Genomic DNA, 15,239 nt, shown 5'->3' with positions numbered 1-15,239 from the left:
CACGTGGGGTAAGTGTGCCTCGCTGCGGCCGGGCCGCCCCGTCTGCTCCCTGCACGACAAGGGCCTCAAGTGCACGTCTGCTCCCGCCCCCCTGCCTCGTGAGTGCCGCGGTTGAGCCCGTCATCGGAGCACACGGCTCCCTCACCTGCCCTCCTTCAGCGAGGCCCTCCTAGTGCTGGACTGCCCTGCCTGCTGCCTGCCAAAACAAAAAACAAAAAAGAATTGGCAGGTGTGTGCCCTACTCTCCTTATAATCAAGAGCAATGAAGAAGAACACCAATTTGCCACAATGTGAGAGGACATGAGGCAGGGGAGGGCCAGTTACCTATCAGGATAAGGCAATGTTAACTGTTAGTCTTGAGTACCAAGCCCAAATCTGCGTGGAGCTCCTGCACATTTCCCCAAAGGCTCAAAGGGCCACCAGGAACAGCACAGCCACGAAGGTGTAAGGACACTGCCGTGTGCGTCCACCCCGAGCATCTGCACCCCTGATTCCGGCTGGACGGGGGTGAAGGCCGAGAACCAACTGTGCTCACCTCTACCCCCCTTCAGTAAAGCCTCAGACCTTGCCACAGCTGCACCAAGATGGAAAGCGTGGGTTGGACAGTTCAACCTCTACTTCAAGGGGACAAGAGAAACGGACGGCACCGTGAAACGGTTGTTTCTCGTCTACTATGGTGGCGCGGAGATCTATGACCTCTTCCAGACGCTCCCCAACACGGGAAATGACGACGACTACGATGCAGCGGTCGCCGCGCTCAACAGGCACTTTGACCCCCAACTCAACCCCGACTTCGAAAAGTTCAAGTTCAGAAGGGCGTGGCAGCTGGATTCGGAGTCTGTCGACATGTTCTATGCACGGCTACGCCGGCTGGCCAGCACGTGCATGTTCACAGACCACCCCGAGGAGATTCGGGACCCAATCATCGTGGGATGCCGCTCCAAACTCCTGCGAAAGCTGATCCTTCATCAGCCAGGGATCTCGCTGGACGATATCCTAGTCCTGGCCCGCTCTCATGAGCTGTCGGACATCCGAGCGGAGGAAATGGAAGCCGCCCTGCACACGCCCGTTGCTGCCTCACATGCGCCCAGGCACCCGCTGATCAAAGAGGAGAGGGTTGAAGCAATCCAAAGACGCCCCGCTGCGACTTGACAAGCACCCATGCCATCACAAGGAGGACCGTGCGGATACTGTGAAGAGGATCACCCCGTGACGGCCGTCTGTGAGGAAAAAGGGAAGACGTGCTCCCGCTGTGGCAGGCTGAACCATTACGCCAAGGTGTGCCGCGGCGGACGGTTCAGACAAACCTCGTCGAAGCCCAGAAGCATGCCACAATGGATTCACCAGATCTCTCTCTATGATTCGCCAGCAACCGTGGAGGACCAGCCGCAAGAACGACGCCCGGTGTACGAAGATGATGACGAGGGAGTGTTTGTGGTGTCGTACGTCACTGTCGCCGAAGGCCACCTCCCATGTGCTCCGTCAGTGGAAGGCACCATTGTACAAGCCCTCATCTACACCGGCGCGTCCGTCAACGTGACAATATGATCGCCTGTCACCTCGAACCCCGCTTGTGCCCTCCAAGGCACGAATCTATACGTATGGAGGGACAGATCCGCTTCCTCTCCGAGGAGTCATTCAGGCCAAAGTCACGAGCGAAAGCTACGCCACTGAGGCTAGGTTCCACATCACCGAGGGAAGAAAAGGGACACTGCTCAGTTACCAGACGGCTGAAGACTTGGGACTCGTTTTCTTTGCCAACCAAGTCCACGACTCCCACGCTGAAATGATGTTGAGGGAATTCCCGGCTCTCTTCAAAGGACTAGGGAAGCTCAAGGGCAAGAAGTTCAAACTCCACATCGACCCCTCTGTAAGACCCGTGGCTCTCAGACACCGGAGGGTGCCGTTCAATCTTCGCCCGCAAGTCGAGGAAGAGCTGAAAAAGCTCGAAGATCTTGATGTGATTGAAAAGGTCTCTGGCCCAACCCCATGGGTGTACCCGCTGGTCGTGGCCCCCAAACCCAAGCAGCCTGGAGCCATCCGGCTCTGCATTGGAGGTCGCTCGTTTACACTGTTAGTATCGCAGTGCTGGAACACTCTGCCTCTGGCGCTGTGAAACACCTCCAATCTGTTGGCTTTCAGGAAGGGCCTTAAAACCTGGCTTTTTGCTCTTTAGTCTCTCTTGTTTACCCATTGTTTGGGCCCTGTTTCTCTGCTCTGTGTTGTGTTTTCTGTGGTAAGTGGTTATGAGTAAAAGCGCCGGGACACTCTTTTAGAGTAGCTGAGCGCTATACAAAACAAACTTTAACATAACATAACATTGACACGAGGCTGCCGAATACGGCCGTGAAGAGAGAACGCCACATCACTCCCACAATGGATGACTTAGTGGCAGACCTAAACGGAGCCAAGTGGTTCTCTAAGCTGGACCTGAATGCCGGCTACCATCAGCTGGAACTGGAGCCCGAGAGCAGGTATATCACCACCTTCTCGACGCACGTTGTTCTCCGAAGGTATAAGAGGCTCAGCTTCGGGGTATCATCAGCAGCCGAAGTCTTCCAAAATGCCATCAGGGAAGCACTGTCTGGGCTGCAAGGCGTGATCAACCTTAGTGATGACATACTAGTGTTCTCGAACATGCTGGTGGACCACCACAATCATCTCCGAGCCACTCTGAAGAGACTAGCAGACTGTGGTTTAACCCTGCACAAGTCCAAGTATTCATTCTACCAAGAAACGGTTGACTTCTTCGGGTATACCTTCACCAGAGAGGGACTCCTCGTGGACCCCAAGAAGGCCACGGCCATCCGCGCGGCCAGCACACCGAAGAACCCCACCGAAGTGAAGAGTTTTCTCAGCATGGCCACCTACTGCGGGCGGTTCATTCCAAACCTTGCTGCCATGTAGGAACCGCTCTGGGCACTCACACGCCATGATCACAAATGGGAGTGGACTAGGGCTGCCAACAAGGCGTTCAATGACATCAAAGCGGGGCTGTTGGACAAGACAGTGATGGCCTACTTCCATCCAAGGCGGCGCACGGAACTGGTCGTCGACGCCAGCCCAGTGGGTCTGGGAGCAGTCCTCCTTCAGGAACACGGACCTAAGATCTGGAGACCGGTCACCTACGCGAGCAAAGCCCTCACCGACACGGAGACCAGATACGCTCAAATCGAGAGGGAGGCGTTGGCCATCAAGTGGGCGTGCCAACTTTTCCACTTGTATCTGTGCGGCCAGGGGTTCCACGTTGTGACTGCCCACAAGCCCCTACTCCCGCTATTTGCAGGCTCATCCCGGTTGGTGCCCCCGAGAATCGAACGATGGGCAGTACAGCTGCAATCATTCAGTTTCAAGGTCATCTACCATCCCGGGGCCCACAACCCGGCTGATTATCTTTCCAGGCACCCCGAATCGACGTCACCCTCAGATCAGTCGACGGATGAGTGCAACACTGAAGCGTTCGTAAACATGGTGTCGCAAGTGGCATGTCCCGCAGCCATGATCCTCAAAGAAATTGCCCGGGTCACCCAGGAAGACCAGACTCTGTCCCGAGTGAGAGAGGCGCTGGAGAACAATGGATGGGCACATTTCATGAATGGAGCCCGCGTCCTCCGACATGAAGTCAGCCACGCCCGCCAACAGCTCTGGCAAGTCCGCCATGCACTCAGTATGGGGGAACAAGGAGTTGTTTTAAGAGGACACCTGATAGTAGTCCCAGAGAAGTTGCAGAAATTGGTCCTCAAACTGGCACACGTTGGCCACCAAGGGATGGCGAAGACAAAGGCCAGGCTGCGAAGCAAGGTCTGGTTCCCCGCGATGGACTCCATGGTGGAGGAAATGGTGAGACAGTGCCATGCCTGTATGATCACAGGAGGAGATCCCGCACCTGCACCTGTGATCACTGAAGAACCGAGCAAGACCCCCTGGACACACATCAGCGTAGATTTTGGGAGCTTCCCAGATGGACGTCACATGTTGGTCATGGTTGACTCATTCTCGAAGTTCCCCATTGTCGAAGTGGTGACGTCAACAGCATTTCCACAGGTGAAGAGGGTCCTAGACAGGACTTTTGCAGTGATGGGGCTGCCTGAAGAAGTGAAGTCCGACAATGGACCTACGTTCCAGTGCCGAGAGTTCCAGGAGAATCTTGAGAACAGGGCGATTCGCCACCGGAAGATCACCCCATTATGGCCACAAGCTAACGGGGAAGTGGAACGTCTGATACGGACACTCAACCAAGCGCTGCGCATCGCTGTGGATGAAGGAGAAGACGCCGAGACAGCTCTCGACCAATTCCTTGGCATGTATCGACAGACTCCTCACAGCACAACCAAGTGTGCTCCGGCTCATTTACTGTTCATGCGGGCCCCATGAGACAGTATCCCGTCGGACCCGACGTGGGTGCCTGTGGAGCGGGACGATGAGGCGATCCAAACAAGGAGGGAGACGACAAACCGGAAAGCCAGCGAAGCCCGAAAGGCACAAGAACCCCAGCTAAAAGCGGGTAGTGATCAAAGACCGACACCCCAGTTGGAAGTTTCGAATGCCCTACGAGCCAGAAGTATGGATCGTTGTGGGTATTCAAGGGACCATGGTCACCACCCAAAAGAGACAGCACTCTGTAACGAGGAACGTGTCCAGCTTCAAGAAGACGGCCGAGAGAGAGCCGGGCCAAGAAGGATCCGACTATCAAGATACACTTCCGAGCGGTTCCCCTCCTGCTTCCCCCAGCATGGGGAGTCCGTCGCTGGAGACACCCCGGCGAGCAAGCCAAGGTGGTACAGATGCTGCCGGATTGACCCATCAAGACACAGCAACTGAGTCGTCTGAGAGTATTCCGTCCAGTACTCTGGCCGGTTCCAGCTCCCGGAGGCAAAAGTATGGTCTCCAGCCGAATCCTGCGCCAAGTCAGAAACTGAAGAGTTTGTATACACGTCCCCGTGAACTAGGAGGACTTGGTGGTCCGGAACCGAAAGACAGAAGGGATGTAGAGAGTCACTTGGGCCCTCTACTACAATGTTGCAGTTTAACGCATCCCTACACCCCTCGGGGTGGGCTCGACCCGAGGGGATAAATAAACGGCCGGACCGCTCTGGGTCTTCCAGCCACGAGAGTGAAAGTGGTTGTCACGTGTAATGATTATAGCGCTGCTGCGGCCTAGCTGCACTCAGGCCCCGCCGTGCTACAGGAGGCAGCTGGCGGACAACATGAGATGAGAAAAGTGACTTGCCCGGCCCAGGAACATAATACTAAGCGGCGGACAGACAAGTGCGCGCACCCCTGAAGAGCAGGCAGCCTGGGGTTGGCGGAAGTTATGGTTCAGCAATTGCAAACCTGTAAAAAAAAACACTGTAATTTACCAGCCATGGTTCAGAGTGCACCGAACACATAGCATAACTGATTCCGCCCACCAAGTTTTGATATATTGTCTGTGCCCTTGGCAAAGGGGTGTACAGAGCATGGCATGCAACATGAGTTGTGGCGTTCGTTGTGTGCGTTTCAAGCCGCAGCTGGGTAATTTCAGGGGTTTTGTTACAATGGACACATGAAGCAAATGAGTAATGGATGATATTATTTAGCAATAAGAAGTGCTTTATTTGTAACGAAATTAGTGCCGGGGCCCAAAGTTTTGCTCGGAAGCCATCGGCCAGCGCTATTGGAAGCAGGATGCTAAATACCAAGGCTGAGTGGGTCTTGATTCCACTTCTTGTCTCTGCAATCCATCACATGACACTCCCTGCCTGTTTATCTCATTCTTCCACGTTCTTTTTCATCCATGCATCCTCCAGTTGTCATTGTTTTTCTGTCTTATCTTTCCTCCTTCTATCCCCCCTTTTTCAGTTTTTTTTCTCTTTTACTCTGAATCTGTTGAGGAAAAGTAAGTTCTGGTTCCAAAACATGAGTGCCGGTGAGCCAACCTGCAGCTACCGGCTCAAATTAAGCATTGCCATTAAAGTTAAACGAAAGGAGAGCAATTAGCCAGTGCAAGATGAAGTTCTTCCAGCCCAATCGATTCTCACAGCCAACTCCCAATTCTCCACCTAACCGTGCCACCACTGCAATTATATTCCGTTCCCTACATAACACTGCTCATCTTGCTTATAATGCTTCCAACATTCCACGTAGTGTTCCCTTCTTCAACACCATTCAACCATGCACACAAGTAGTCTCCATAGTTTTACGGGTTTGCATTCGCTGAACTATATCTAACTTTTACCTGTATACATTACATTTGTATGCTTTTTACAATACATTTTTAAAGTAATTTTATTCTCTAGCCATGTACCCATTTTGAACTGCACACCGCCTTTGGCTTTGAGCAGCAGAGGATGGACGCAGGGCCGACCTTTCTGCCACATCCCATGGCCAATGTCCTCAGTGAAGGCCCAAATTCTAAAGAGTGAGCAAGCCCTGTAGGGCACAGCTATGCACACAGTGGACTGGCTGCAGGCCCTGGCCATCAGCCAGGTTCTGCACAAACCTGTCCCGGATGGCCAACCCCAATGTACGCCCTTTGACTGTGTACATGAGGTATTTTTTCCCCTTTTATTTTATATTTTTCCCTTTTAAAATTGGGATTTTCTAAAAATTGCAATTTTCTTAAACTGGTGCCTTTTTGTTTGAATATAAAATGGTGGCCATGTGAGTTTTATAAAAATCACAATGTCAACGCACAAAATCATATTTTTTGTGTTTCTTTTAAACCCCTTTTCCATTCCTCGGAGCGCTCATCAGTACTCTCCTGGGGTTGGGCCCCTATCATGCTGCTCTCAACCAACCCCATATTGTTGTGTAAATTACATTTTCTAGAGCACAAAATCATTACTTGTTTTTTAAATATACCAATTTTTCATATGGCAGAGAAGATATTATCTAATTTATCAGCCAATCATAGTTGCAAAAAATAAAAACAAATGTGATTGCCCGTAATCATGATAGTCAAAGTCACAATTTTAAGCAGCTCCATGCTTCCAACTTCTTTTTCCTTTCCCCTTCTGCTATTTCTGTCTCCCTGTTATTTGCCCTCCTATTTTCCTTTCCACCTTCTGGTAGGGCACCCAATAAAAGTACTATTGTCCAGTGAGATACCATAAAATTGGGGAAGACCACTATTACAAATGAGGGTCTCTAGCTGGCAGGTTTGTACCCTGTCCAAGTAGGGACCCTTCCTTCTAGTTAGGATAAGGAAGTTACACTTCTAAAATAACCCCTTCCAAAACGAAGTCCGGCATACCATCCAAACAGGAGGACAAAAAGCAAAAAGACAGGGGAAACACACCAAAAGATGCCAGGTCTAACAACTAAAACATAATATCTTAGTACATCCAGAACTGACAGCCAATGTCTTATTACGCTGAAATTATAATGGTTTTCTTTACTGTTTTCTCTGTCGCTCAGCATACCTTGCAGAACAGACACTCAAGCTAAAGGACGGGGATCACTTCTGTTGCACTACACTCCTTCGCCAGTAGTGGCAGCAGCCACGAAAACCTGGTCACAGGTGTGCGCATGCATGTGTTTTTTCTTATTCTTTATCCTAGTTGAAGTTTATAAGCACATAAATTGTGACATGATATTACACACAGATTTGAGCGCTTTGAGGAACTGAACTGAAGGTTATCTTATAGCGCACAGAGGCCAATGCTGTGTGAGACACTGAAATTGAATTAATCTTGTAGAGAACACAGAGGGATAGTTTTCTAGACATTTGAATGAATGAATGAATGAATGAATGAATGTGATAAAATATGTGACCTAATACAACGTTCAAGGGCTGGATCTTTTTTACGCACTGAACTAAAATGAAAATGAGTTGATATAGCACGCAGAGACTCATTGGCTTCGAGTCACAAAAGTGCCAGGGGCAGTGGGAATGACATCACATAACCCCCCTTTAACCCAATGACATCATAGGGTCACGTCATAGGTTCTTTGACACTGAATCCTCCCAAGAAGTCATGTCACATGATCTTATTTCTGAAGGCACCACTGTCACTACTATATTGCTGACAGTAAGAGGCTGTTAAACACCCAAAAATATAACAATACAACAGTTACTAACATGGATAAATATTCATTTTATATACTACCTAGATTTTAAATAAGTTGTGCTGACATGGTAAGAACATTTCACATTTCTCATTCTTAAGTGCAAAATCATGTGTTTGTTGGAAGCTGAGAATACAGTACCACAAAAAAACCACAAAACAACATTGAGAAGCCAAATTATTTATTACACTGTCATGATATAATTGCTTTCCTGCTGTATAACCAAAGCATAAAATGAACTGATAAATTACAGAAAGATAAGCGAAAAGATTACAAAAAAAAAAAACAATAGTGGTGTATTACTTGATGTGCACCATTTACTGAATGTGAACTGATATGGACTTAAATTATTCCTTAGCATTTTTAATCGTGCAGTCACAGCATAGATGAGTTATATATTCAAATACATCATTTCCATGTGTTCACAATATTATAATCCAGCAATATCACGTTTAGGAAGTGTATTTTTTATTTAATGTTTTTTATTTTTATTATTTTATTTAGGAGAGTATACATTGCACTCCTATAATTATTTGTGTTACAGAACAGAGTTTAATGCCTCAAGCCAAAGTTGGAGTTGCGGGAAGTAAACAGTGCACATCACAGCACTGTTTACCTTCTATGTCTGGCATTGCATTTGCCACCACTGAGGACAGAGGTCGCAAAGACAGTGTTAGGGGTAGCAATGGGCAAGCTGGGAGGGGGGAGGGGTGGGGTTTCAATGCACATGCAGGAATGCCACTAGAAACCTGGGATTTCTCTTCAGGAATGAAACCCGGATGCAAAAGTCGACCCCCACCCCTCCAGGGGCATATTTATTTGCCAAAGACGTTTGGTTTCTCCCAGGGGCCGTGACTGCGCAAAAGGTGTTCAAAAACTGATCAAGTGGGGGTCGGCTCCTTCTTCGCAATCGCCGACGTCCGGGGGAATATATTTTTGTAGCCATTCGGATGTTTGCTTTCCCCTGGGGGTGCAATCGTGCTCACCAGGTGATAAAAAGTATCTCAATAGCCCAAAAATTGAAAATGTCTTTGTGTAATGTAACTGGTGGTCATGCAAGTGCACCCATACCTTTGAGTTGAGTTAGTGCTATATATAGTAAAAACTTAACTATGGGGGTCGGCCCTTTTTTGCATATGGGCCTTCTCCCAGGGGACATATTTTTTGAGGCTGGGGAAATGTATCCTGGATGGATGACTACTGCCCAGGCCAAAACTTGAGTTATGGAGGACAGCTCTGAGGAAGGATCAGATACTGAGACGGCAGCTGAGGCAGAGGGGAATGGAACAGTATTTAGAAGTGATTTTTTAGTTGGCAGAGTTCCATCCGACGTATCGATTCTGAGGGTCTTGATGATGGCAGTCGTGCTGCCCCTTCGCAATCACAGTCTGTGCAGTCGAGTGACCATAGCAATGTTGATCAACCCAGAAAGTAGGCACGTGCGGTGACAAGCACAGATGGAGTGATCTCTTGGCAGCGCCCCAATTTAGAGCAGCCCCAAATTCCGCTGTTCACTGGCGAAGCTGGATGTAATGTTGAAACAGCCAATTTTTTTGACTACGTCCATCTCTTTTAGGATGTTGACCTCCTTGAGCAAATTGTGCAGCAAACAAATCTGCATGCAGTACAATTTGTGATGGAGCATAGAGGCACTCTAGGGCCTCATTCTAGTGCAGACCGGTGGACTTCACTTGAGGAGTTGGAGACATTTTTGGGCCTAAACATGAAAAATGGGGTTAGTGCACAAACAAACCTTCAAGTCCTACTGGTCTACTTGTATGATTTGGGTAACACCAATCTTCATACCACACATGAGCAATGATCGTTTTTAGGTCCAGCCTGGGCAGCGCATGCGCTGCTCTGCAAGGCATGCTGTATTGGAACATGGGCTTGAATCCCCGCCCACTCTCCGCCCATATTTGTCCTGAGCTTGTGTCATTCTCCTTCGTAACTGCTGGCTTCTGACTCGTTAATAGGCTTGTTAGTCCCTCCTTAGTACCGCCTTGTCTTCATTTGTAACCTCCCATGAGGCTGGCCCTTTCACTTCGATTGTTACATGGTACATCTTATTTAGTTTGTTAGCACTATTTTTAATGAGTTTCTCCTACTGCAGGCACAACATTCCTTCCTGCAACATTCAGCGCGCGATGCACACTTTCACAGGGTGCTTTTACAAAAAAAGCATTTGCTTTTCAACTTGACAAACACATGCTTTTTTTTGTAAAAGTGCTCCATACCGCGCTTTCACTTTAATAGCGACCGCGGACCTTTTTTTAGACATGGCTCATCAAAAGAAAGGGTTGTGGCCTCTATTAACGTGAAAGCGAATCATGGGGAACTTGGAAACAACAAGCATTTGCAATGCAAAAGGTCTCGCATTTTAGAAACTTTGACCTATTGCTATCGTAAATGACAAAGTCTTTTATTATTGCAGGTTTTTTAAACACATAAATAAAAGGCTTTGTCATTTACAATGCCATTTAGCTCAAAATCTCACAATTGCAAGACCTATTGCATTGCAAATGCTTGTTTGCTATTGCAGTGTATGCTGCATTTCAATGATAATTCTGCTGCATTGCCCCAGGACAATCCAGATCATGACAGGTTGTTCAAAATTCTGCCTGCTGTGGAACATTTGTCTGCCAGGTTTCCAGAGATTTATACTCCTGGAAAGAATATAGAAATTGACGAGTCCTTGATCCTGTACAAAGGGCGGGTGTGTTTGGGTAGTACATTGTGAGCAAAAGAGCTTGCTATGGTATCAAGCTGTACATGCTGTGTGAGAGCTCTACCGGCTATGTATACAACATGACAGTATATACAGGGAAGGAGTCCAGTCTAAACTCTGTAGGTTGCCCCCCCACACTAGGAGTCACAGGAAAGATTGTCTGGGAGTTCGTCAATCCACTCCTACAGAAATGTTATAACCGTTATGGGGACAACTTCTATATGGGAGTAGAGCTGTTCAGTGAGCTATACAAAGCTGTCACTGTGGTATGTGGTACAGTTTGTTGTCACTGCAAAGGATTCCTGCAGGAGCTTGTTTGTCAGAAGCTCCAAAAATCACAGAGTGCTGCGTTGCATTCCAATGAACTGATCACAGTCAATTCCTCTGATAGGCGTGATGTGTATGTGCTCACTAAAATTCACTTCTCCGTCACGTTTGGGGTCAGGTGTCTAAAGATCACAAGTCCACTTGTATACGTTATTACAGCAAGATAATTCCCATGGTGAGAGGGGCATTGTGTTGTTGTTTTCAAAGAGAAATTCCAGCTTTGAGATTTTGTTTTTGAAAAAAATATATATATATATTAATGGATGGCACTGTCATGTTGATGGAGCTGTGCATCAAACATAAAAGAGCATGGCCAAGAACCACCATGAGAGTGGCTCCTGCCAATGTGTTTGAGATGACCGCCAGCTTGGCACTCATTTCTAAATTTGGCGGGTGGTGTAGTCTCAGTATGACGGACATTAAGTCCTCTGTCAGGCCGACAAAATCTTCTCTGTTTGCCAAAATGTAAATCTGGCCCTTAGAATTAACGCCTCTTTTTAAGTCTTGTTTCTAGACGGTGTGCTTGCGCTGTCAAAAAAGAGACATGCTGTATCTAGTTTGTGGGCTTACAGCCCGTCCTTAAGCTTCCCATTGCGGACATTATTTTCACTCCATTTTACATTCTCCCCATTTATCAAGGACATTCATATGTAATGCCTCTTCCAGTGTTTACCCTTCCCAGAGAGCACTGACCAACTACTTTTAAACATACACATGGGCCATTTTCATCCATTGTTTCGGCGCTACTTTTTAATTTTTTTAAAGGGGGTTATCAGTCCCGCCACACGTTAGGACTGCTGGTGTTTTAATTAGCGACAAGCGCCATTTAATTGTTTTTAATTCCATGCTGCTGCTTGGCTAATATTTTCTCCGTGGCTGCACCCACAGGGGCTGCAGCCACTGCTTCCTCCTCCTTTGCCATCCGGGACCTGCAGTCTCCAGTGCTACCCACTCCCATCTTCCCAGAACCGCGCCTCCGCAGGGCTGCTGTCAGCAAGGCTGCTGCTGTTACTCGGCTTGCTGCTGCTCATCCCGGACTGATGCATGGTGGCGTTCTGCTTCGTGACACTGTGCCTCAGCAGCTCCCTTCTGGGTGGGATACTTGGTGAGTATTCTTCACCGTAGTGCCGCTCCCCCATCCCTCCCTTCAGTAACATCAGGGAATTTCAGTAAAGAAACAAAACTTATCAGGACTAAAACAGAATCCCAATTTCACTTGGTTCCTCTTGCAAGGCACACACTGGATTGTAAGTGCCGGTGTACAAACTTGTTCCCCACTTTGTTAATTTTACATTCTTTCAAATATTTTGTACCACTATGTTCAACAGTCAGTTTGCCTTTTTCAGCTTTTTCTCCAAACCTCTCTAAACATACCTTAGGTAAAGAGACATGTGTTGTGTACATTATTGTTTCTTATGCTCTTGCGAAACTGAGCGACAAAGCTGCTCTCCGAGTATGTTTTTGAGCTCAAACAGCAGCCAAAAGACTTCTGAATTTCTCTTGTTAGATGGCTCCACTGGTTATAGACTTTGTGACATTTTGTGATAGTCAATAATTTGATAGGTTGTAAAAGAACTGACCATGCACTGTTAGCGCAGTTAGACACACAGAATTAATGTACAACTGGTTTACCATTGCGTCTTTGTGTGGGAGGGAAGGGTTACAACACCACTTTTCTGCTTATGTTTACAAAATTAGCATGGAACATATACCGATAGACTGAATTCCAAGATTGAGTATTAGCACCCTTTGGACAATATGCGTGTAACTCTCACTGCCATAAGTCACCTGTAGTTTGCAATAAGACGTGCTCGACATGCAATACGCTCCTAATGAGTGCAGTCCTGAGTGCTTTGGTCACAGTACCTCTTCTCCGAAGAGGAGTCGTGCACGATACCCAGCAGAATGCCTTTAAGTCTGTCTCTTCTATCAAGGGGACCAGGGGTCTATTTCTTTAAAGTTACCTGTTGACTGTACTTCACCAAAGCTGCCATGATTCAGTTGAGGGCTTTAAAGCCATTCATTTCAAACAAGGCGTTATAGTAGTCATTGTTTAAACATATTTTTGGGAATATAAAGGCGCTTTTTATCAATGAAGTTACACCAATGAGCAGCAGTTTATGCAGAGAACAATTTTTACAGGGAAGCCAAACTCAAGTAGTGTCAATAATAAAGTGCTTCCTGCATAGCTCTAATTAAGCACTCCCATTGCTGAGACCGATTAGCTATGCCAATGCTTGTTTTTTTTTTAATGTCAGTCCTTGTTTTTTTTCTAAACTAAACTCCAAGATGTGTCCAGCATGGTGTAACTTGCATTGATTCTCCTCACTTTCCCATAATGCTCTTCAAAACTTAAAAGTGCATACATGGCTAAGATTACTATTTTTTTACATTTTTTGTTGGAACATTCTGTAAGCTGCTGAGATCCAATAAAATGACAACCAAATAGCTGTCCAAACTGAACACAATTTTTGGTGGATGGCCTTACCGACCACAACTGGAAATGCTAAAAACATATCAAGTTTTTCCAATGAAACCACCCTGTTTTTGCATTCTGGGTAGCTGTGGATTTTCAGGCTTGTATGTGCCGCCAACCAGGGAAAGCTACAGAATCTGCACAATGCTGAAAAATACACAACCAGAGGACTCCAGGGGTGCATGTCCTGTGTGTCCCTCAGAGGCCAATTTTACCCAGAAATCCTTGCAAACCTCTATTTTTTTCTAAAACACATATTGTTCTCCGATTCCTATGACAGAACATTCTGGAATCTGAAGGAAGCCACAAATTTCTTCCCACCTGGTATTCCCCCAAGCCTCTCGATAAAAATGCTACCTCACTTGTGTGGGTACGCCTGAAGCATGCGACAGGAAAGGGCTCCAAAAGCAACATAGACACATCACATTTTTGCAGTGAAAATTGACCCTTTTTTATGTAATATGGGTAGCTGTGGATTTTAGGTCCCAGTTCAGCGGCACCAAAGGAAATCTAGCAAACCAGCAAATATTTGAAAACTAGACACCCAAGGGAATCCAGGGGGGTATTACTTGCTTGGCTCTCACTAAGTCATTTTACCCAGAAGCCACTGCAAATGCCAAACTTTGGTAAGAAACACATGTTCCTCATATTTCAGTGATGGAAACTTCTGGAATCTGTGGAGACCCACAAATGTCTTACCACCAGCATTCCCATATTACATACAAGCATTGGCATAGCCAATAGGTCTCCCCTTTGGGACCTTATATGTGTTTAGCCATGCAACAGTTGATGTTGCACCAATGTTGCACCAATGATATTGTGCTGCATAACTAAATACTTATAAGGTCCCAAAAGCGAGACCTATTGGCTATGCCAATGCTTGTTCCTTTAGGGAGCATATTGCTCTTGCCTAGTGCGTAATTTGAATTGGGTGGCATCTAGTTGTTTATAGCAGGTCAAATTGGATTGTAGTTGAAGGCAGTGTGAATTTCTCTCAGTGGGGCAGTATGGTTTTCAGTGAGGGAGCGGATGTAGCACTGGGAGCAGAGCATGAACAGTCCCCCAGACCACTCTCCTGAGGGAGCACATTCCCATGCTAGACCTTAGAAGGCCCCGCAAAACCAGAGAAGCCCTGGTGTCTTAGCCCTAGCAGGTGGACCCTAGCAGTGGCAAGCGTGGGTTCACCTTGAAGGCTTTCCCACCACAATCCATACTGAAGTTCACCTCCAGTCTTGCGGGTAGGCCTACGAAGTAGCAGATCCTAGAGCAACAATGACCGTCACTGAGGTCACAGGACCCCTAAGAAGAGCTGGCTATAGGGCGGTGCGACCGGTGGGACTGCAACGGGTGCTGACTTTGAGTGGGGGCGTTGTATATTATGGTTTTAAAAGCACTTGCTGCCTCCTTCCTGGCCTACAGCAATTTTTGGCAATAATAAAAATGGCATGATAACTCCGGTGAATAAACGTCTTCCTTGAGCGAGATCGGAGTTTTGTCTAGTGGAAGTTTTTACTCATGGAAAGATAGCACAGAGGGTTAATGTGCCTGCTGCTAAGAACATGTACCATGCCCATCACAAAGTGCAGATATTGTAAATAGGTCAGTGGATTACTGCTTTTGTCAGTAAGATCCTTTTGCTACTTGCAGTTTATAAGTTAA

The 15,239-nt window shown here is 47.2% G+C and overlaps 1 protein-coding gene across 2 annotated transcripts in view; it reads right to left on the bottom strand.

Moving 5' to 3' along the window:
• Positions 1–15,239, bottom strand: part of LOC146782621 (NXPE family member 3-like) — a 501,779-nt gene that overhangs the window by 466,811 nt on the left and 19,729 nt on the right. The window lies entirely within an intron of this gene.

This window comes from Triturus cristatus, chromosome 12, assembly GCF_964204655.1.
Source record: "Triturus cristatus chromosome 12, aTriCri1.1, whole genome shotgun sequence".
In the NCBI taxonomy this organism is placed as follows: Eukaryota; Metazoa; Chordata; class Amphibia; order Caudata; family Salamandridae; genus Triturus; species Triturus cristatus.
The sequence above is the reverse complement of the archived record's forward strand: the minus strand, read 5'-3'. Positions and strand labels throughout refer to the sequence as shown.